The sequence below is a fragment of the Triticum aestivum genome, chromosome 4A (assembly GCF_018294505.1).
Source record: "Triticum aestivum cultivar Chinese Spring chromosome 4A, IWGSC CS RefSeq v2.1, whole genome shotgun sequence".
Classification (NCBI taxonomy): domain Eukaryota; kingdom Viridiplantae; phylum Streptophyta; class Magnoliopsida; order Poales; family Poaceae; genus Triticum; species Triticum aestivum.
The window spans coordinates 213,717,884-213,743,558 of record NC_057803.1 but is presented as its reverse complement, the minus strand read 5'-3'; positions in this window follow the sequence as shown (position 1 = coordinate 213,743,558).

Here is a 25,675-nt window from a genome sequence, read left to right as displayed (position 1 = left end):
TGAAATTACCATGTTGTTTAGAGACTCTCAAAATAATATAAGTCAAGTATGAGAGTTCATCAATTTCTATAAAATAAAACCACCGCCGTGCTCTAAAAAGGTATAAGTGAAGCACTAGAGAAAATTTTGCCTAGCGCAAAAGATATAAGTGAAGCACTTAGAGCATTCTAATAAATCACGATTCATGCGTGTCTCTCTGAAAAGGTGTGTACAGCAAGGATGATTGTGGAAAACTAAAAATCAAAGAATCAAATCATACAAGACGCTCCAAGCAAAACACATATCATGTGGTGAATAAAAATATAGCCTCAAGTAAAGTTACCGATAGACGAAGACGAAAGAGGGGATGCCTTCATTGGGCATCCCCAAGCTTAGGATTTTTGACATCCTTGAATATTAACTTGGGGTGCGTTGGGCATCCCCTAGCTTAGGCTCTTGCCAATCCTTCCATAGTCCATCAAATCCTTACCCAAAACTTGAAAACTTCACAACACAAAACTCCAACAGAAAATCTCGTAAGCTCCGTTAGTATAAGAAAATAAATCACCACTTTTGCTACTGTTGTGAACACATTCTTTATTTCTATTGGTGTAATATCTACTGTATTCCAACTTTTCCATGGTTCATACCCCCCGATACTAGCCATAGATGCATCATAATAAGCAAACAACACGCGAAAAACAGAATCTGTCAAAAACAGAATAGTCTGTAGCAATCTGAATATTTCGATTAGTTCTGTAATTCCAAATATCCCGAGAAATTAGGAAGTCCTAGACAATTTCTTTATTAATCCTCTGCAAAAGGAATCGGTATTTTATTGTGCTTCTGTAAGAAACTAAAACTAATCAGCTGGGTGCAAAAGTTTCTGTTTTTCAGCAGGATCAAATCAACTATCATCGCATGCTATCCCAAAGGTCTTACTTGGCACAAACACTAACTAAAACACAAAACCACATCTAACCAGAGGCTAGATGATTTATTCAAAGAAAAAAGGACCTAAAAAGCAAGAACAAAAATAAAATTGGATTGCCTCCCAACAAGCACTATTGTTTAATGCCCCTAGCTAGGCATAAAAACACGAATGGATCTAAGTATTCTCATCTTCGGTATTCTTCGCATACGAACACGTCACTGTGTACCCTTGACGCTGGGAGTGATGCACTGCAGCTCACGTCGAAGGAGACCCGGCCGGAAGTGCGGTAAGCAAGCAGTCCAGCGGGCGCTTTTGTATACCCGAAACCCCACATGCTCGAGAGGGACCCCATCTGGACGCGTCGCGGCTATGGGCTGCCCTAGGTCGACCTGATCGACCCTAGGACCTCATGGACTGCTGCCCTCCAAGATGAAGAATGAACGAAGAACGAGAAGAAAGATACAAGGGGAGATAGATAAAGATAGATGAACACGAAAAGGTAGTAGATTGATTTGTTTGATTGTGTGTTGTTCAATCGGCCGTCACCTCTCGTCTATTTATGAGGCGGCTGGACTTTCCGTACAAGAAAAGGACTAAAAATTCCGTCCAAAACATCAAAAACCTTAACCTAACTCGGACATGAATCTTTGGTAATTTTTCGGATCAACTTAGTCCCACCGATTGGTTCGTTTCGGTCCCACCGAGTGGACGTTGCCAACTCTCTGTATACTTTTGTAATTTCTCGGATCAACTCGGTCTTACCGATTGGTTTGCTTCGGTCCTACCGAGTGAACATTGCCAACTCTCTGGTAAATTTTTGGACCAACTCGATCTCACCGATCAAATCAACTCGGTCGGTCCGAAATGACTCTGCAGCTTTTGTTTCTGACCTTGTTTTGCCTCCACAGGTTGCATACGACCTCGGATTAAGACGATTTTTATGTAGAAATCAATTGTTTCGATGAGACACACAACTTTAGTGTTGAAACCGTTTCCATCAGTGGCCATGTTGATTGAGTTTCATGCTTTTCTTTACTCTGGTGTCAACATGAGCATCTCTGAACTTGTCATAACTTTTGCGTCCGAGCTCCGTTTTAGACCATCTTCGTATCCATCTTGATCTTCTCAAAGAGAGACATCCCAAGGTGACTTCCAATCATAAGTTTGAATTAGTCTTGATATAACCTAAGCTAATTTTATGACTATGCCAATTTTGAGCGTCAACACGTGCCCCCCTGTTTTTCGGCATAACTAGCGTGCCGAAAAATAACTTGTACCATGTTGGTTCTAAGGACGATGTCAACACTCCATCAACCATTCTGCATATTCTTAGGGATATAAGTATATATCGGCTATTAGTTGTTTGAATCCTTGATGCAAACTTGGGTGAAACCTTCTCATTTTCATTAACAATCCGGTGAAAAATTTCCATAGATATTTATTTCAAAGTCATCCTCCGAACCATATTGTTCACCCTTTCGCTGGGATTTTGCAGACAATCAAGAATGAACTCCCTCTAATCCTTTATTTCACCTGCATACAAATTTCATTAGTGGCCGAAGCAGTGGGATTTGGTTCAGCCTTACCTATGTCGGTGAGATCAAGTATCAGCTATTGATAGATGTGCAATAAACCATGATCAACGTGGTAGCCGAATGCTTGTTGCGCCAACTCATTTGCTCTTCAATTTTCTTGTCTAGATATATGAGATATATTGAAGCAACCCAAGATAAATGTTATATCTAGAGATACCTCAAGGTAAACTATAAGTGATTCGTCAAAACATTGATAACCCTTGGATATTTGTTGCACTACTCATAAGGAATCACTGAAAGCCTCAATGTGCATAGCACCTATGACACTCAAAAGATCCAAACCGAATAACATTGCATATTCGGCTTTGATTATTGTGAAAAATATATTTTAACTGGCATGAGGCTTCACAAAATAGCACCATAAGGAGATATATAAACAACACCAACACCTTGGCCATTGTTATGAAGTCAACCATCAAAACAAAATCTCCATAGTACTAGAAAGACAGGGCTAATATCAATATTATGCATGTCATAAATTCGATGGTCGATAATAAAACAACAATGATTTGGCGTCTCACAGACTTGAAAGATTCATAGGCCAAATCATATATATTAAATCAAAGCATAAACCCACTCAATTTCTATGAATTGGTCTATTCAACATATTTTGAATGACATCGGTCATAATGTTTCATCTGCATGCAAGCATAATATAAGTATACATATAGATTTCCATGAACATGTACCTTGTCTTGATCTCCAATCAAACTAAAGACGATGTTAGAATGCTATACCGGCCATGCTTTGTCATATTCTTAGGGCGATAAATAAATATCGGCCACCTCCATAAGGTTCATGTAGAATTCATCCACCAAAGCATGTATAGCCAAAATAAACAAATGAAATGACAAATAAAGTATTTTGGCTCTTTGGATCAGCAACAAACTTGTAGCTAATCAAATGTATAGTGATTTGGTAATACCCTCTCATGATATAGAAAATTATGTTGCATCCATGGATGAAAATAAATCCATGGAGGGTAATTGATCATACCTAGAGATGAATTCCATGGCAAAGGCATCAATGGCATGGTTTTGAAGAAAATGGATGATGTGCTAACCGAAGATTTTGATGTTGTGATGCAATCCTTCGGCTTAATTATTTGTTGCTTCCATCCTTCTCTCTCTTCAATTTTATTGTACTTCTTGTAATGGAAGCTTGCACATAATTCTTATTTTGGGCACTTCCTTTTGGAACCCATGACATATTCCTTTCCTCATGTTCTTGTGCACTAATTTTTTGCAATTTCTTCTTCTGCCAATATGATAAGCCGAGTGGGCACTCTGGCTGTGATTTTGTTTGAAGCAATGGCAACTCTTGTTTTACCTTGTGCACTCCCAACTTCTTTTCTTCAGATTTTCCACTTGATTGACTTGCCTCATCACCTTTAGTAGCCAATGTCAACACTTTAATTGGCTCTTTTTCATTTGAGATCAAATCTAAAGTAGCACATCTTTTTTACCACAGTAAACTTGCTTGACCAACTCTTTCTTGTTCCTTGAGCTCCGGACCGATTCCTTATGATTGAAGTGGTCTTTGACATGTGATTGTTCATCAAATGTTGATCTTCTTGGAGCTGCATAATGTTGGTGAGATGGTCTAAAATAAGATGGATTATGTGCCCCTGTATCATACCTGTCCCATGATGGATATGGATTTGGCATCAGTGGCCCAAAGTAAGGATATGAATATGCTGCATTGAGATTATCACTTTGCCAATATCGATCCTTGGATTTGCGCCTAGGGGGTGATCTTGATGCTTTTGAATTACTTGACCGATAAGCACTTTTATCTTCACTCTTTTTTTTGATATTTATCCAATAGTTCAGCGAAGGTGATTTCTGATCTCTTACACTTGCGCTTACTTCGGCCTTTTTTTTCTTTTGGTTTGCTTTCATCGATCATTGGATTTCCTTGTTGCCCCCCAGTCCTTAGTGTCTTCATTGTAGCTTCAATGGAATTCTCACCCTCAAGTTCATGTTCATTGTGCTCTTCAACAACTTCTTCACTTGAAAGCTTGATCCCATCACCTGCAGTTTTCCCTTCTCTTTACATGGATCGGCTTGAAGCAGCCGATGCGAAAACGTTTTGCCATCATGACCAATAGGAATAGACTAGTCATCTCTTGGTGTTTCAATAAATTTCAGTCGTCCTTCTTCAATGGCCGATTCAACTATTTGATGAAACATGTTGCAATCCTCAAAATTATGCTTGAACGAATCATGCAACTTACAATACATTCATCCTTGGATAGATGACTCAACATGGTGATCAAGAATTCTTATGTAATTATTTTTCAGCAGCAAATCAAATATTTGGTCACACATGCTTGAATTGAAGGTAAACTTCTTGTTTTCTAGCCAATCTTGCTGTGTCAACGGCTTAGGAGATAAGCAAACGAATGGTTCGGATTTGGAATCTCCCCATTCGGCTATGCATTGTGGTTTCCACTCTATCTCTGATGTCTTTGGATAAGACATTATATTAGCATCGGATTCTCAAAAGAATTTAACCTTGGCTTTAAATTTCTGAAATGAAAATATTTAGAACACACATGTCTCAATTGAGACCAAGTGCAAGCCAAGTACGAAATAAGAAAAGCTACCCAATTAGATATGAACTTTAGATAAAGCAATGGGGAAAGCCTTGACTGCATCAGTAAGTCATTATCGGTCTTTATAAATGGCACAATAGGTTGATGATACATTCTATAACAATTTTATTGCTAACAAGTAAATTACCCTTCTTCATTGGTATTTCAAAATTACTTATGAGGATTTTTCTAATAGATTCATCAACAATAAAGTTGTGACCAAATCTGAAAATAGATAAATTACTTGCTAGACATACCTCTTAAAATATGTTGGGAGAGCATGATGATGGTGTGACTTGAACAATATCTTGCTCCGCCTTTCGATGGCTCCCCAACGCCTTTTCATCATCTTTTTCTTGATTCCGTGCATCATTACATTGAAGATTTTTGTCAGCCGAACTTTGTTCAGCTACTTTCTCTTGTCCTTGAGGCTTGTCAATTTCTACGGCATGGAAGTCATAGGGTAGGAAGTAGGTTCCATTAACTTTAGAAAAATCAAGCATGGTAGTTTTCTTATGCTTGCAGTGCCCTTTCTCAATAATGCTTGCCTCTTTGAATTTGATGGATTCAGAATATATACTACTTGATTCAGCTTTTTCAACCGAAGCACTTTCAAGTCCCGAATCATCCTTCTTTTTATTGATACTACCAATTGGCAATGCTTCTTTTATCTAAGCCAATTCTTTTTCTATTTGTTTTTGGCGACGAGCGGCAAAATTGGCTTTAAGCTTTTTTCTAAATTTCAGCCCACTCCGGATATGATTGCCCCCAATGCTTTTAGATTCTTTCGGCAATGACACACTAGTGTTGCCGCAATTTTGCAATAGTGTAGGGGGTGTATAATATGATGTAGTACTAGGTGAAGGCATATGCATTGTTGTAAAACCATATTTTTGCTCGCCAATTTTGTCAATTGGCAAAGATTCATCTTCTTGCAAAACTCTAGCTTTTATTGCGGCATAATCAGGAAATAGCCCCTTTTTCATGTTGTTCAAGGCAAAGGGCACTAATCCTCTTATTTTGGGCTAAACTCTTCAATGCACCCACCACCACCTCATCTTCTACAATATTGGGCACAACCGCTCCTGTAAAATTTACATTTATTTGACTATGACCAGGAAGGTGTGAACCGAATTATGAACATGTACAGTTCTGTACAGTGCTGAAAAATTATTGTCATGAGGTGTAGCATATGATGGTTGAGAATAACTGGCCGAATAGCTAGTAGTAGCATGGCCAATTCTCTCGTTCATCTTCATGGTTGGATTAGTATATTGCACGTTACTTGTCGATGAATAAAAGGGTGAAACACTTTCTTGCATGGCATTGGAAATTATAACATGAGGAGTTTCAAATTTATTAACCAAACTCACCATGTTGTTCATCGACATAATGATTTGTTGGGTTGCCGATGCATGAGAGTTGGGATACATATGATGCATGTTACTAGTATCATAAGAAGTTAAAGCATGTAAATTACTTTGAATCGTCCTATGCACGTAATTAGATGAATGATTGAACAAACTAGGGCTGGCCGATAGAGTATACTCATTGAACGATCTAGTTACACCATATGAATTATTTGCATCTACATTAGGGAATTGGGTATTCATATTACCTTTGTAGATTGCAAACCCTAGAAGACGATCTATTCGTAGCAAGAATGGGCTGGAGACCGTTCAAAGCTTCGGTCCCCAGCGGAGTCGCCAAAAAGTGTGTTTGCACACGAACACGTCACAGTGTACCCTTGACGCCAGGGGTGATGCACCGCAGCTCACGTCGAAGGAGACCCGGCCGGAAGTGCGGTATGCAAGCAGTCCAGCGGGCGCTTTTGTAGACCCGAAACCCCACACGCCCGAGAGGGACCCCGTATGGACGCGTGGTGTCTATGGGCTACCCTAGGTTGACCTGATCGCCCCTAGGACCTCGTGGACCACTGCCCTCCAAGATAAAGAACGAACGAAGAACGAGAAGAAAGATACAAGGGGAGAGAGATAAAGATAGATGAACACAAAAATGTAGTAGATTGATTTGTTCGATTGTGTGTTGTTCAATCGGCCATCACCTCTCGTCTATTTATGAGGTGGCTGGACTCCTTACAAGAAAATGACTAAAAAATCCGTCCAAAACATTAAAAACTTTAACCTAACTCGGACAGGAATCTTTGGTAATTTTCCGGATCAACTCAGTCCCACCGATTGGTTCATTTCGGTTCCACCGAGTGGACGGTGCCAACTCTTTGTATACTTCTATAATTTCTTGGATCAACTCGGTCTTACCGATTGGTTTGCTTCGGTCCTATTGAGTGAACATTGACAACTCTCCGGTAAATTTTCGGACCAACTCGGTCTCACCGATCAAATCAACCCGGTCGGTCCGAAATGACTCTGCAGCTTTTGTTTGACCTTGTTTTTGCTCCACATGTTGCATACGACCTCAGATTAAGATGATTTTTATATCAAAATCAATTGTTTTGACGAGACGCACAACTTTAATGTTGAAATAGTTTCCATCAGAGGCCATGTTGATTGAGTTTCATGCCTTTCGTTACTCTAGTGTCAACATGAGCATCTCTGAACTTGTCATAACTTTTGCGTCCGAGCTCTGTTTTAGACCATCTTCATATCCATCTTGATCTTCTCAAAGAGAGACATTCAAAGGTGACTTCCAATCATAAGTTTGAATTAGTCTTGATATAACCTAAGCTAATTTTATGGCTATGCCAATTTTGAGCATGTATTCAATTCTTTTCTCATCAAGTCTTCCAAAACTCGTCTAAGTAATTCTATTCTTTCTTTTATCTTCCTCCTAGTCGACGAACTTAGATCGTGAAAGGGACTTTGATTGGTAATTTTAACATTCATGAACCTGTAATCGGGATCATCCCCATAAATATCATCATATAAAATAAGTAGCTCGTTTCTAACGGGTTCCTTCATCATTTTATTCAACCAATCCCTATTAAATCCTACATAAATTCCTCTAGTTATCCAATCAAATTATTCAAAAGTTTCAAGATACAAAGATTGAGAGATCTCAGAATGGGGAACCCTTTTCCTAAGATTTTCACTATAAGATTGATAATCCCTAGATTCCAAACTGCGCATAGTTTCTTTATCATGAAGGATGTCTATGATTGGAGGGTGTTCAAAATCCTTTTTATAGAAGGCAAAAATATCCCTAGCCTCTTGGATAATAAAATCAAATTCATGCATAAGAATAATAGTGGCAATCTTTTTAGCTGTGGGGTGATTGATTTTAGGGAGTTCATAAAACACTGTTTGCAAAGCAGGATGAAGATGCACAAATTTTCTTTCTAATTTCTCAACAAGCATCACAATAGCATCACATAACAATTTGTCTCAAGAAGAATAGTTCTTTCATTAATAGGCAAGGATCCGGTACAATCAAATAATTCTTGAATAATACTTTTCCCTATAATATTACCGTCTCCCATATGAAATTTTTTAGTTTTGTAATTAGGAGGCTTTTCAACTCCAGGATCCAAGGAGCAACTTTCAAGATTCTTCTCGAGATTTTCGGTGTTAACATCCCCAGTATCGGACATGATGGCGACAAATGAGCAAACGGAAAAGGCGAATGAAAGAGGGGTGAAGAAAAGGTGAATCTTTTCGAAAATCATTTTAGAATTCTGGGGAGGAAAACAAGAGGCGAATGTCAAATAATGTAATGCAAGAGATGAGAGTTTATGATGGGTACTTGGTATGTCTTGGCTTGGTGTAGATCTCCCCGAAAATTACTGCCGAGCAATTGATAGAAAAGCGCAAGGTTCTGACGATATCTAAGGCAATGATCATGAATATGGGCATCACGTCCGTGTCAAGTAGACCGAAACGATTATGCATCTACTACTATTACTCCACACATCGACCGCTATCCAGCATGCGTCTAGAGTATTAAGTTCATAAGAATAGAGTAACGCCTTAAGAAAGATGACATGATGTAGAGGAATTAACTCAAGCATTATGATGAAAACCCCATATTTTTATCCTCGATGGCAACAATACAATACATGCCTTGCTGCCCCTATTGTCACTGGGAAAGGACATCGCGAGATTGAATCCAAAGCTAAGCACTTATCTCATTGCAAGAAAAACCAATCTAGTTGGCCAAACCAAATTGATAGTTCGAAGAGACTTGCAAAGATATCAAATCATGCATATAATAATTCAGAGGAGATTCAAATAATATTCATAGATAAGCTGATCATAAATCCACAATCCATTGGATCTCGACAAACACACCGCAAATGAGTATTACATCAAATAGATCTCCAAGAACATCGAGGAGAACTTTGTATTGAGAATCAAAGAGAGAGAGAGAAGAAGCCATCTAGCTACTAGCTATGGACCCGTAGGTCTGAAGTAAACTACTCACGCTTCACCGGAGAGGCAATGGTGTCGATGTAGAAGCCCTCCATTATCGATTCCCCCTTCGGCAGGATGCCTAAAAAGGCCCCAAGATGGTATCTCACGGGTACAGAAGGTTGCGGCTATGGAAACGTGCCTTCGTGGCTCCCCTGGATGTTTTTGGGGTATAAGAGTATATATAGGGGGAAGAATTAGGTCAAGAGAGCTATGAGGGGCCCACAAGGTCGGGGGGTGCGCCCCACCCCCTGTGCACGCCTTCCACCCTTGTGGCCGCCTCGAGGCTCCTCTGACTTGCACTCAAAGTCTCCTGGATGTCTTCTGGTCCAAGAAAAATCATCACGAAATTTTATTCCGTTTCGACTCCGTATGGTATTCTTTTTCTACAAAACTCTAAAACAAGGAAAAACAGAAAACTGGCACTGGGCTCTAGGTTAATAGGTTAGTCCCAAAAATCATATAAAATAGCATATTAATGCATATAAAACATCCAAAACAGATAATATAATAGCATGGAACAATCAAAAATTATAGATATGTTGGAGACGTGTCAATAACCGTGCCAAAGTCGCTAGAACGAAGTGGTGGAAACTCAAGGGAGAAGTAGCTGAGGCGTTCAAGGAGAGGGTCATTAAGGAGGGCCCTTGGGAGGAAGGAGGGGAAGCGGACAATGTGTGGATGAAGATGGCAACTTGCATTCATAAGGTTGCCTCGGAGGAGTTTGGAGTGTCCAAGGGGAGGAGAAGCGAAGATAAGGATACCTGGTGGTCGAATGATGTTGTCCAGAAAGCGATTAAAGAGAATAAAGATTGTTTCACACGCCTATACCTAGATAGGAGTGCGGACAACATAGAGAAGTACAAGATGGTGAAGAAGGCCGCAAAGCGAGCTGTCAGTCAAGCGAGGGGTCAGGCATATGAGGAGCTCTACCAACGGTTAGGCACGAAGGAAGGTGAAAGGGACATCTCTAAGATGGCCAAGATCCAAGAGAGAAAGACGAGGGATATTGGCCAAGTCAAATGCATCAAGGACGGAGCAGACCAACTCTTGGTGAAGGATGAGGAGATTAAGCATAGATGGCAGGAGTACTTTTACAAGCTATTCAATGGGGAGAATGGGAGTTCTACCATTGAACTGGATGACTCCTTTGATGAGACCAGCACGCATTTTGTGCGGCAAATCCAGGAGTTTGAGGTCAAGGAGGCGTTAAAAAGGATGAAAAGAGGCAAGGCGATGTGCCCTGATGGTATCCACATTAAGGTGTGGAAAGGCCTCGAGGACATAGCGATAGTATGGCTAACCAAGCTTTTCAACCTCATTTTTTGGGCAAACAAGATGCCAGAAGAATGGAGACGGAGCATATTAGTACCAATCTTCAAGAACAAGGGGGATGTTCAGAGCTGTACTAATTACCATGGAATTAAGCTGATGAGCCATACAATGAAGCTATGGGAGAGAGTCATTGAGCACCGCTTAAGAAGAATGACAAGTGTGACCAAAAATCAGTTTGGTTTCATGCCTGGGAGGTCGACCATGGAAGCCATTTTCTTGGTACGACAACTTATGGAGAGATACAGGGAGCAAAAGAAGGACTTGCATATGGTGTTCATTGACTTGGAGAAGGCCTATGATAAGATACATCGGAATGTCATGTCGTGGGCCTTGGAGAAACACAAAGTCCTAGGAAATTGCATTACCCTCATCAAGGACATGCACAATAATGTTGTGACAAGTGTTCGAACAAGTGATGTCGACACTGATGACTTCCCGATTAAGATAGGACTACATCAGGGGTCAACTTTGAGCCCTTATCTTTTTTGCCTTGGTGATGGATGAGGTCACAAGGGATATATAAGGAGATATCCCATGGTGTATGCTCCTTGCGGATGATGTGGTGCTAGTTGACGATAGTCAGACGGGGGTAAATAGGAAGTTAGAGTTATGGAGACAAACCTTGGAATCGAAAGGGTTTAGGCTTAGTAGGACTAAAACCGAGTACATGATGTGCGGTTTCAGTACTACTAGGTGTGAGGAGGAGGAGGTTAGCCTTGATGGGCAGGTGGTACCTCAGAAGGACACCTTTCGATATTTGGGGTCAATGTTGCAGGAGGATGGGGGTATTGATGAAGATGTGAACCATCAAATTAAAGCTGGATGGATGAAGTGGCGCCAAGCTTCTAGCATTCTCTGTGATAAGAGAATGCCACAAAAGCTAAAAGGCAAGTTCTACAGGACGGCTGTTCGACCCGCAATGTTGTATGGCGCTGAGTGTTGGCTGACTAAAAGGAGACATGTTCAACAGTTAGGTGTGGCGGAGATGCATATGTTGAGATGGATGTGTGGCCACACAAGGAAGGATAGAGTCCGGAATGATGATATACGATATAGAGTTGGGGTAGCACCAACTGAAGAGAAGCTTGTCCAACATCGTCTGAGATGGTTTGGGCACATTCACCGCAGGTCTCCAGAAGCTCCAGTGCATAGCGGAAAGCTAAAGCGTGCGGATAATGTCAAGAGAGGTTGGGGTAGACCGAATTTGACATGGGAGGAGTCTGTTATGAGAGACTTGAAGGATTGAAGAATCACCAAAGAACTAGCTATGGACAAGGGTGCGTGGAAGCTTGCTATCCATGTGCCAGAGCCATGAGTTGGTCGCGAGATCTTATGGGTTTCACCTCTAGCCTACCCCAACTACAAGTTGTCTGCAATAGGGTTCTTAACTCCCTTTCCATCAATAATATGCAAATCAAATTCTTGCAGCAAGAGAACCCATCTAATAAGTCTAGGTTTAGCATCCTTCTTTCCCATAAGATATTTAATAGCAGCATGATTGGTGTGAACAGTTACTTTAGAATCAACAATATAAGATCTGAACTTATCACAAGCAAAAACAACTTGTCGCGACCCGACCCGAATGGATCAAGTGCTCTGTGCTCAGGTGTCATCCCTGGATCAGTAATGCTGACACCACACAGTACATCGAAGGATTTATAGCAGAGTGGCAATCACACACTTATTACATCGTTGTCTCAAAGAGAACTTTTACAATAAATATGGCTTAAGGCCATCTAATGTCGATAACAGCGGAAGACTCGGAAGATAAATGGGTCCATCAACTCCAACGGCATCACTGAGTATAGGGCCACGACCTAAAAGCATCTTACTCGTCGTCTGAAAAGTCTGCAACATGAGAAGTTGCAACCCAAAAACGGGTCAGCACATGGAATATGCTGGCAAGGTAACACATAGAGAGTAATGGAATGAAACAGCTATACTATATGCATATTTGGCTAGTGGAAAGCTCTATGGTTACAGTTTTTGCGTAAAGCCAGTTTTTCCCTACTGCAAAGGAATAAATTTGTTTAACTATCATGGTGGTTGTGAAACATTGAGAATGGTTGACAGCATTCTCAATCCCAATTAAGTGAACAATTTAAAACCCAACAACATTAATTAGAAGTAACATGATGAGATTCACATGATATTCAAGTACTAGATACTCAAGTTGTCCATAACCGGGGACACGACTAATCATGATTAGTTTGTACACTCTGCAGAGGTTTGCGCACTTTTCCCCACATGACTCGATCGCCTCCGTTTGTTTTCTCGCACTACATGATGTTTGAGAAACGGATGACCGAGACATAGTCTTTCAGAAGCACTAGCACCTTACATGTGGGATAGACCGTACCACCTACAACCCCTACATCTGCTAGTCCACCCCGTAAGAGTTTGCACAACTTAGTCAACTATGCCAGAGCCCATAGTAGCATGTGGCTGCACACGGAAGTTACTAGCATGAATGATCTTATGATCCCTTTGAGCCTGGGTGGCGGTCCAAAATAAAACAGGCAAGTCCTGATAGACATCAGGTGCCTCAATCCACCCAGATGTGTGTTTAAGTTGCCACCTTAGATAAACCATTAAAATTATCAACTCACATCTGTCATGGATATCACTCACCCAATCCACGTCTACTAGCATAGCATGGCATAATAAGCAAATGTAGAAGTAACTCCCAAAGGGTTCATAATAATATAGGTGATAGGTACTACCTCATCTACTTCCCATCCCACAATTTAATTAGATCCTAATCATGCAATGTGTGAGGATTGATCTAATGCAATAAAACATGGGTTGTAGAAAAGGTATGATCAAAGTGTTACTTGCCTTGCTGATGATCCGCGAGACCTAGGGTTTCGAAGTAACAAGCGGCGCAATCCGGGTGATCTATCACAGACAAACAACAAGCACACAATAAGTACTCATCTAATGCACAGGTAAAACTCGAACAAGAGAATGAACCAGAAAGTTCAACTTAAGAACTCCGGTTGCAAAGAAAGAAAGAACCGAACAGACGACGGAAAAACAAACGGCGGAAGAAAACAACTCGGTTCTAGCAAGTTGAAACTAGGTCAAATTTTACCAGGCAAAAACTTGTTTAAGTTGATTAGACGGAACGGCGGTTTTGAAACGAAACTCTAGGCGCTTGAATCACCTGATTCCGATAAACGAGCGAGAAGAAAGACTAGAACGAAGATCGGATCTGAGATCATGATCGTGGAATAAATCCGACGAAAAGAAAGAGACGAACGGTTAAACGAACGGGCGTTCGTTAACCGGGAAAAATCGGTGATCACGTTCGTTGAGACGAACGGTCCGAAAGAAGAACGAAAACCGATCTAGGGTTTTCGGAAAAGAAACCGAAAAAGAAACGGAAAACCGATCTAGAAACCAGAACGGTTTAGAAAAGAACCGGAAAGAAAACGAATCGGAAGAGAAGAAAAGAATCGGAATGGTTTATAAGAAAACCGAACTGAGGGGAGAAAAAGAGACGCTGCGCGGGACAACCTCGGCGAGGCTCCGGCGAACGGCGGCGTTGGGCGGCGGCGGCGACGAGGGGCGGCGCGGCTATGGCGGCGGCGGCGGCTAAGGCGGCGGCGGCGGCTTAGGCATGGGGCGGCGCGGCTATAGGGCGGCGGCGGTGGGTAAGGAATGCGGGGTGGAGCGCGGCTATAGGAGGAGAGGGGCTTGGGGTTTTGATTTGATGTTTTGGAGGGGGGTGTGGGGGTATTTATATAGGTGAGGGGGGGATTTACTTGGGGTAGGGGACAAGAAATAGAGTAGGAAAAAGAAAACGAAACAAAGGAAAGAGGGGGGGCTACGGCCTGGAGTCCCGCTGGGACTCGGCCTGGGGCGGCGGCTGCCTCGCCTGGCGCCTGGCGCGCGCGGCTGGGGCTGGGGCCTGGCCGGCCTGCTGGCTGGGCCTTGGCCCAAGGCGCTGCTCCTTTTTTTTAAATCGGTTACGCGCGCAGAAAAACAAAGAAAAGAAAATCTAAACGAACTCCAAAAATTCTAAAGTAAATTTTCCCTGACTCCTAAAAATGAGCCGAACAAAATGAACTTTTCTCCGGGCCTAAAATGCAATTTTTGAAAACACGCATTTTTCCCTATCCAAATAAAAAGCAAACAAAACTCCGGCAAAACCAAAATTTGATTTATTCATTAAATCTTCATTTTTCCTAAATTTGGGAAAGTCATATTATTCCCTCTCTCATTATTTTTGATATTGGAAAAATAATTGAAGATGAAATAAAATAAATCAAATGATCCTCTTTTCAAAATTTGAGAAAACTCAAATATGAAAATAGCGAAATCTCCAACTCTCTCTGAGGGTCCTTGAGTTGCGTGAAATTTCTAGGATCGGGCAAAATGCAAGAAAATATGATATGCATGATGATCTATGTATAACATTCCAAATTGAAAATTTGGGATGTTACAAATCTACCCCCCTTAAGAGGAATCTCGCCCTCGAGATTCGGGTTGGCTAGAAAATAGGTGAGGGTGGTCCTTGAGCAAATCTTCTTCTCTTTGCCAGGTGGCTTCATCCTCTGAGTGGTGGTTCCACTGAACTTTGCAAAACTTGATAACCTTGCTGCGGGTAACTCTGCTGGCATAATCGAGAATCTTGACTGGCTTCTCCTCATACGTTAAGTCGTCCTTCAACTGAATCGCTTCGAGTGGCACGGTATCTCTTAGCGGTACCTCCGCCATCTCGGCGTGACATTTCTTCAGCTGAGAAACATGGAATACATCATGAACTCCTGACAGCTCCTCTGGTAATTCCAACCTATAAGCGACTTCTCCCATACGTTGCAAGATCTTATACGGTCCAACAAAACGCGGTGCTAACTTTCCCTTAACTCCAAAGCGCTTAACTCCTCGAAGTGGGGATACTCGGAGATAAACTCTGTCTCCGGTTTCGTAGACTGTCTCCTTGCGTTTAGAATCTGCGTAGCTCTTCTGCCTGGACTGGGCTACCTTGAGCCTATCGCGAATCAACTTAACTTTCCGTTCTGACTCCTTAATCAAATCTGGTCCAAAGAATTGACGGTCTCCGACTTCGTCCCATGACAACGGTGTCCTGCACCACCTTCCGTATAAGGCTTCGAAAGGTGCCATCTTCAAACTGGTTTGGTAACTGTTGTTATAAGAAAACTTCGCATACGGCAAGTTATCGTCCCAACTAGATCCATAATCTAGTGCACAAGCTCTCAGCATATCTTCCAAAATCTGATTGACTCTCTCGGTCTGTCCATCCGTCTGTGGGTGAAAAGCTGTGCTGAACTCCAGTCTGGTTCCTAAAGTTTCATGCAACTGATTCCAAAATTTTGAGGTAAATTGAGTTCCTCTATCTGATACGATACTCCTCGTAACTCCATGCAAACAAATGATCCTAGTCATGTATATCTTTGCCAACTTAGCACTGGTGTAAGTGGTCTTAACTGGAATGAAATGTGCTACCTTTGTCAAACGATCAACTACTACCCATATCGAGTCATAGCCTGCTTTCGTCCTGGGTAGTCCTGTGATAAAATCCATGCCTATCTTATCCCACTTCCATTCGGGTATCGGCAATGGTTGTAACAATCCTGCTGGCTTCTGATGCTCTGCCTTTACTCGCTGACATACGTCACAAACTGCTACATATGCTGCAATATCCTTCTTCATTCCGGTCCACCAGAATGTTTCCTTCAAATCCAAATACATCTTGGTATTCCCTGGGTGAATCGAATATGGTGAATCATGTGCCTCTTGCAAAATCAACTTCCTGATCTCCGGGTCATTTGGCACATAAACACGGTCCTCAAACCATAGGGTATCGTGCTCATCCTCACGAAATCCCTTTGCTTTTCCTTCGCTCAATTTCTCTTTTATAGCAGCAATCTCCTTGTCAGATTTCTGAGCTTCTCTGATCTTATCCATCAATGTTGACTGAATCTCCAATGTTGCTACATAGCCTCTCGGAACTATTTCCAAACATAGCTCACGAAGGTTTTCTGCTAACTCCTTGGGTATTTTCCCCGTCATTAACGTATTGACATGGCTCTTGCGGCTTAATGCATCAGCTACTACATTAGCTTTTCCGGGATGGTAATGCAATCTCATGTCATAATCCTTGATGAGCTCCAACCATCTCCTTTGTCTGAGGTTCAACTCCTTCTGTGTGAAAATGTACTTCAAACTCTTGTGATCCATGTACACCTCACAATGATTTCCGATGAGGAAATGTCTCCATGTCTTCAAGGCATGCACTATGGCTGCTAACTCCAAATCATGCGTGGCATAATTCAACTCATGAGGCTTCAGTTGCCGTGAAGCATACGAAACAACTCTCCCTTCCTGCATAAGCACTGCTCCAAGTCCTCGACGTGAAGCGTCGCAATACACCTCATAATCCTTGGTCTGATCTGGCAAAATCAATACTGGTGAGGTGACCAAACGTTTCTTCAACTCCTGGAAACTAGCCTCACACTCCTCAGTCCATTTGAACTTAGTATCCTTCTTCAACAACTCCGTCATAGGCTTCGCAATCTTTGAGAAATTCTCAATAAATCTCCGGTAGTATCCTGCGAGTCCAAGAAAACTCCGGATCTCTCCAACTGTTGTTGGTGCTTCCCATTCGGTTACGGTCTCAACCTTATTGGGGTCAACTGCTATACCTTCTTCGGATATAACATGTCCGAGGAATCCAACTTCCTTCAACTAAAACTCACATTTGCTGAATTTGGCGTATAATTGATGTTCCCTTAGTTTCTCCAAAACCAAACGCAAATGTTCCTTATGCTCCTCTTCATTCTGAATAAACCAGGATGTCATCAATGAAAACTACGACGAACTTATCCAAAAACTCCATAAACACTTTGTTCATCAGGTTCATAAAATAGGCAGGTGTGTTAGTCAATCCAAATGACATAACGGTATACTCATACAGTCCATATCTTGTGGTGAATGCTGTCTTAGGTATGTCCTGCTCTCGAATCTTCAATTGATGGTACCCTGATCGCAAATCGATCTTGGAAAACACTTTAGCTCCTTGCAACTGATCAAACAGATCGTTAATCATTGGCAGTGGGTACTTGTTCTTGATGGTTACTTCATTCAATCCCCGATAATCTACAACCATCCTTAATGATCCATCCTTCTTTTCCACTAGAAGTACGGGTGATCCCCAAGGCGAAGAACTTGGGCGAATGTAACCTTTATCCAATAACTCCTTAATCTGATTCTTAATTTCCACCAAATCCTTTGCTGGCATCCGGTACGGTCGCTTTGATATTGGGCCTGTACCTGGCAATAACTCAATCAAAAACTCAATGTCTCTATCCGGTGGCATGCCTGGCAATTCCTCAGGAAATACATCTGGAAAATCCTTCACCACTGGTACTTCCTCTTGCACAACTCCTGTTAGGCAGTTTACTTGTGTCCTGTTTGGCACATGCCGGGATACATACTTGATCCTTCTTCCTTCTGGTGTGGTAAGCAAAATTGTCTTACTAGCACAATCGATGTTTCCTCCATACATCGACAGCCAATCCATACCTAATATCACATCCAATCCTTGAGATTCCAATACTATTAGGTCTGAGGGAAACACATAGTTACCAATCCTTAATGGTAACCAATCACACCATAAACTTGCCACATACTCCGCTCCTGGCGAGGTTACTAACATGGGTGACCTAAGGGCTTGGGTTGGTAGGTTATACTTATCCACAAATCCCCTTGATATGTATGAATGCGATGCACCAGTATCAAAAAGAACGAGTGCGGTAAATGACTTAACCAGAAACTTACCGATTACTGCATCAGGCTGATCTTCAACCTCCTCCACATTAATGTGGTTCACCTGTCCCCTACTGAAAGGGTTCGGCTTCTTCCCAGAGCTTCCTGCCATTTCCATTCTGGCCTTCGGGGCATTCATTGGCATAATGTCCGGTCTTGGAACACTTGAAACAGGTGACTTGACTCAGGTCTCTCTTGGTTGGGGTCGATGGGGTGGTACGGTTCTGGCCGTTGCTTCCTCCATTAGCATTCTTGTGGCCATTATGGTTGTGCGAGCTACCCCCTCCATGGGTATGCTGAAACTGAAATCCCGGTTTAGGGGTAAAACGAAGCTTCTGCTGAGCTCCTGAATTATACTTTCCTTGTCCATACTTCCTCTTGCGGTTCTCAATTTGCTAATGCTTCCCTTCAATCATAAGAGCATGATCTACCAACTCCTGGTAGTTGTTGAAGGTGGCTACCATCAACTGCATACTCAACTAATCATTCAATCCTTCCAGGAATTTCTCGTGCTTAGCTGCATCCGTGGCAACGTCATCTGGGGCATAACATGCTAGCTTACTAAACTCCTCCACATAATGGCCAACTGTCCGTCCTCCTTGGCGTAAGTTACGAAACTCATGCTTCTTCATGGCCATTGCTCCTGCTGAAACATGGGCGGTACGAAAAGCCTGCTGAAACTGATCCCATGTGACAGTGTCAACTCGGTAAGTGGCTGTGAAATTCTCCCACCATGCTGCCGCGGGTCCGTCAAGCTGGTGAGCGGCAAACTTCACTTTCTCACCATCCGTGCATCCTGCAGTGGTCAACTCCCTTCCTATCTTGCGGAGCCAATCGTCTGCTACTATCGGCTCGGTGCTACTGGAAAACACCGGCGGATTCAGCCTAAGGAAACGTGCTAAGTGGTCAATAGGTGGTGGTGGTGGTGGTGAGTTGTTGTTGTTCTGCTGGTTCTGGACTAACATATGCATCAATTGATTCTGCTGCTGGATCAACTGAGTGAGCTCTGGTGGAAAGGCAAATCCGGGGTCACGTCTCGGAGGCATCTGAGGGTTTAGAAAAGATGAGATATAAGAATAGAGTGAGGTCTAAAGGGAAAACACTACCCCAATGCACATGAGCAAATGCACACAAAATCACTTCATTCAATCAAACAAGGGCTTACAATCGGTCTAAAACTATCGCAAAAGTGCTCGAACTATAATGTTTACAGGGGGGAAATGCTGCTACTATCTGGTGGTCATCTAGAAATTTGAACTGGTGGAAGACTCCATGATATCTGCTCCAGCTTCGTCTTCAAAGTCGGGTTCACTTGGATCCGAATCGGTGTCGTCGATGATGATGTAGTTGTCCGGACATGCGACGTACTCGTCTTCCTCCGTGGATGCTAACTTCCTCTTGATACCATCTATGGATTTAGAAAAGATGAGGAGTTTAGAAAATGAGAAGAGAATGGTGATCTATGGCTTTAACTTAGTGGTCGTGTCCTACAGTCAGCGTGTGCTCTGATACCATCTCTGTCACGACCCGACCCGAATGGATCAAGTGCTCTGTGCTCAGGTGTCATTCCTGGATCAGTAATGCTGACACCACACAGTACATCGAAGGATTTATAGAAGAGTGGCAATCACACACTTATTACATCATTGTCTCAAAGAGAACTTTTACAATAAATATGGCTTAAGGCCATCTAATGTCGATAACAGCGGAAGACTCGGAAGATAAATGGGTCCATCAACTCCAACGGCATCACTGAGTATATGGCCACGACCTAAAAGCATCTTACTCGTCGTCTGAAAAGTCTGCAACATGAGAAGTTGCAGCCCGGAAACGGGTCAGCACATGGAATATGCTGGCAAGGTAACACATAGAGAGTAATGGAATGAAACAGCTATACTATATGCATATTTGGCTGGTGGAAAGCTCTATGGTTACAGTTTTTGCGTAAAGCCGGTTTTTCCCTACTGCAAAGGAATAAATTTGTTTAACTATCATGGTGGTTGTGAAACATTGAGAATGGTTGACAGCATTCTCAATCCCAATTAAGTGAACAATTTAAAACCCAACAACATTAATTAGAAGTAACATGATGAAATTCACATGATATTCAAGTACTAGATACTCAAGTTGTCCATAACCGGGGACACGGCTAATCATGATTAGTTTGTACACTCTGCAGAGGTTTGCGCACTTTTCCCCACATGACTCGATCGCCTCCGTTTGTTTTCTCGCACTACATGGTGTTTGAGAAACGGATGACCGAGACATAGTCTTTCAGAAGCACTAGCACCTTACATGTGGGATAGACCGTACCACCTACAACCCCTACATCTGCTAGTCCACCCCGTAAGAGTTCGCACAACTTAGTCAACTATGCCAGAGCCCATAGTAGCATGTGGCTGCACACGGAAGTTACTAGCATGAATGATCTTATGATCCCTTTGAGCCTGGGTGGCAGTCCAAAATAAAACAGGCAAGTCCTGATAGACATCAGGTGCCTCAATCCTCCCAGATGTGTGTTTAAGTTGCCACCTTAGATAAACCATTAAAATTATCAACTCACATCTGTCATGGATATCACTCACCCAATCCACGTCTACTAGCATAGCATGGCATAATAAGCAAACGTAGAAGTAACTCCCAAAGGTTTCATAATAATACAGGTGATAGGTACTACCTCATCTACTTCCCATCCCACAATTTAATTAGATCCTAATCATGCAATGTGTGAGGATTGATCTAATGCAATAAAACATGGGTTGTAGAAAAGGTATGATCAAAGTGTTACTTGCCTTGCTGATGATCCGCGAGACCTAGGGTTACGAAGTAACAAGCGGCGCAATCCGGGTGATCTATCGCAGACAAACAACAAGCACACAATAAGTACTCATCTAATGCACAGGTAAAACTCGAACAAGAGAACGAACCAGAAAGTTCAACTTAAGAACTCCGGTTGCAAAGAAAGAAAGAACCGAACAAATGACGGAAAAACAAACGGCGGAAGAAAACAACTCGGTTCTAGCAAGTTGAAACTAGGTCAAATTTTACCAGGCAAAAACTTGTTTAAGTTGATTAGACGGAACGGCGGTTTCGAAATGAAACTCCAGGCGCTTGAATCACCTGATTCCGATAAACGAGCGAGAATAAAGACTAGAACGAAGATCGGATCTGAGATCACGATCGCGGAATAAATCCGACGAAAAGAAAGAGACGAACGGTTAAATGAACGGGCGCTCGTTAACCGGGGAAAATCGGTGATCACGTTCGTTGAGACGAAGGGTCCGAAAGAAGAACGAAAACCGATCTAGGGTTTTCGGAAAAGAAACCGAAAAAGAAACGGAAAACCGATCTAGAAACCGGAACGGTTTAGAAAAGAACCGGAAAGAAAACGAATCGGAAGAGAAGAAAAGAATTGGAACGGTTTATAAGAAAACCGAACCGAGGGGAGAAAAAGAGACGCTGCGCGGGACAACCTCGGCGAGGCTCCGGCAAACGGCGGCGTTGGGCGGCGACGGCGACGAGGGGCGGCGCGGCTATAGGGCGGCTGCAGCGGGTGAGGAGCGCGGGGTGGAGCACGGCTATAGGAGGAGAGGGGCTTGGGGTTTTGATTTGATGTTTTGGAAGGGGGGGGTGTGGGGGTATTTATATAGGTGAGGGGGGATTTACTTGGGGTAGGGGACAAGAAATAGAGTAGGAAAAGGAAAACAAAACAAAGGAAAGAGGGGGGCTACGGCCTGGAGTCCCGCTGGGACTCGGCCTGGGGCGGCGGCTGCCTCGCCTGGCGCCTGGCGCACGTGGCTGGGGCTGGGGCCTGTCCGGCCGGCCTGCTGGTTGGGCCTTGGCCCAAGGCGCTGCTCCTTTTTTTAAAATCGGTTACGCGCAGAGAAAAACAAAGAAAAGAAAATCTAAACGAACTCCAAAAATTCTAAAGTAAATTTTCCCCGACTCCTAAAAATGAGCCAAACAAAATGAACTTTTCTCCGGGCCTAAAATGCAATTTTTGAAAACACGCATTTTTCCCTATCCAAATAAAAAGCAAACAAAACTCCGGCAAAACCAAAATTTAATTTATTCATTAAATCTTCATTTTTCCTAAATTTGGGAAAGTCATATTATTCCCTCTCTCATTATTTTTGATATTGGAAAAATAATTGAAGATGAAATAAAATAAATCAAATGATCCTCTTTTCAAATTTGAGAAAACTCAAATATGATAATAACAAAATCTCCAACTCTCTCCGAGGGTCCTTGAGTTGCGTGAAATTTCTAGGATCGGGCAAAATGCAAGAAAATATGATATGCATGATGATCTATGTATAACATTCCAAATTGAAAATTTGGGATGTTACACAACTGCTAAAAATTCCTTTTCAGTAGTAGCATAATTTGTCTGTGCACTGTCTAGAGTTTTACTAGCATAATGAATAACATTCAACTTCTTATCAACTCTTTGTCCTAGAACATCACAAACATCATTATCACTAGCATCCCACATAATTTAAAAGGGTAGGTTCCAATCAGGTGGTTGAATAATAGGCGCAGAAATCAAGGCTTTCATAAGTATTTCAAATGCTTCTACACAATCATCATCAAAAACAAAAGGAACATCTTTTTGCAAGAGATTAGTGAGAGGCCTAGAAATTTTAGAGAAGTCTTTAATAAATGTCCTATAGAAACCAGCATGACCAAGAAAACTTCTTATACCTTTGATATCTGTAGGACATGGCATTTTTTCAATAGCATCTGCCTTAACTTTATCAACTTCAATACCTCTTTCAGAAATTTTATGCCCCAAGACAATACCTTCGTTAACCATAAAGTGGCACTTCTCCCAATTCAAGGCAAGATTAGTTTCTTCACATCTCTGCAAAACTCGATTAAGGTTGCTTAAGGAATCATCAAAAGAAGTTCCGTAAATGGAAAAATCTTCCATGAAAACCTCAACAATCTTCTCACAAAAGTCAGAGAATATAGCAGTCATACATCTTTGAAAGGTAGCAGGTGCATTGCATAAACCAAAAGGCGTATGTCTATAAGCAAAGGTACCGAAAGGGCAAGTAAAAGTAGTCTTTTTCTTGATCCTCTTTTGACACAGGTATTTGAGAAAAACCAGAATAACCATCTAGACAGCAAAAATGTGTATGTTTGGACAGTCTTTCTAGCATTTGATCAATAAAAAGGTAGAGGGTAATGATCTTTCCCAGTAGCTTTTAACTTGTGAAAATCAATTACCATTCTATAACCTGTAACAATTCTTTGTGGAATCAATTCATTCTTATCATTAGGAACAACAACAATACCTCCCTTCTTAGGGACACAATGAACGGGACTTACCCACCTACTATCAGCAATAGGATAAATTATACCTGCATCCAGAAGCTTTAGTATTTCATTTCTTACCACTTTCTTCATCTTAGGATTTAACCGTTGTTGGTGATCAACAACTGGTTTAGCATCAGGCTCCATATTAATTTTGTGTTGACATAGAGTGAGACTAATACCCTTAAGATCATCAAGAGTATATCCAATAGTAGCACAGTGCTTCTTCAGGGTTTTCAATAATCTCCTTTCTTCATGCTCTGAAAGGTTAGCACTAATAATAACAGGATAAATCTTCTTTTCATCAAGATAAGCATATTTTAAAGTATCAGGTAATTGTTTAAACACAAACACGGGATCACCATTGGGTGGAGAAGGATACCCAAGGATTTCAACAGGCAAATTGTGTTTCAAAATAGGCATTTGATTAAAGAATATTTCATCTAATTCCTTCCTCTCATTCATAAACATATCATTCTCATGGTCTAGTAAATATTGTTCTAAAGGATTGGTTGGAGGCACAACAATAGAAGAAAGACCAATAATTTCATCCTTACTAGGAAATTCTTTATCATCGGGTTGACTACGAAATTTAGAGAAATTAAAATCATGAGACACATCCCCAAAACATACAGTAACAAATTCTTTCTCACTGTCTATCTTAGCATTGACAGTGTTCAAGAAAGGTCTACCAAATATAATGGGACAAAAGTCATCTTGTGGGGAACCAAGAACAAGAAAATCAGTAGGGTATTTTATTTTCCCACACAAGACTTCAACATCTCTAACAATCCCAATTGGCGATATAGTATCTCTATTGGAAAGCTTAATAGTAACATCAATATCTTCCATCTCAGCAGGTGCAATATCATTCATAATTTCTTGATATAAAGTAAAAAGAATTGCACTCACACTAGCACCCACATCATATAAGCCATGATAACAATGATCTCGTATTTTAACATAAACAATAGGCATGCTAACAACATGTCTATGTTTATCTTTATCACCGGGTTTGGCAATTCTAGCAGCTTCATCACAGAAATAAATAACATGCCCATCAATATTATCGAGCAAGAGATCTTTAACCATAGGTATACTAGGTTCAACTTTAATTTGTTCAAGGGGTGTAGGTGTTCTAGTATAACTCTTATGAACCACAGTTGATCCTTTATCCTAATGGGAAAAGGTGGTTTCTCAATATAAGCAGTAGGAACAACATTATAAGTAATAGTTTCTTCTTCAACTTTAATAGGTTCTAATACTTTCACTTCAATGGGAGGATGATATTTAAACCACTTCTCCTTAGGGAGATCAACATGAGTAGCAAAATATTCACAATAAGAATCTACTATCTCAGAGTCAAGACCATATTTAGTGCTAAATTCACGAAAAGCATCGGTATCCATAAAAGATTTAACACAATCAAACTTAAGATTTATACCTAACTCCTTACCTTCTTCGAGTTCCCAATCTTCGGAGTTGCATTTAATTCTTTCCAAATATCCCATTTGAACTCAATAGTCTTCTTCATAAAAGAACCAGTGCAAGAAGTATCGAGCATGGATTGATCATTACGAGAAAGCCGAGCATAAAAATTCTGAATAATAATTTCTCTTGAGAGTTCATGATTGGGGCATGAATATAACATAGACTTAAGCCTCCTCCAAGCTTGAGCAATACTTTCTGCATGAGGCCAAAAATTATAAATAAAATTCCGATCATGATGAACTAGATG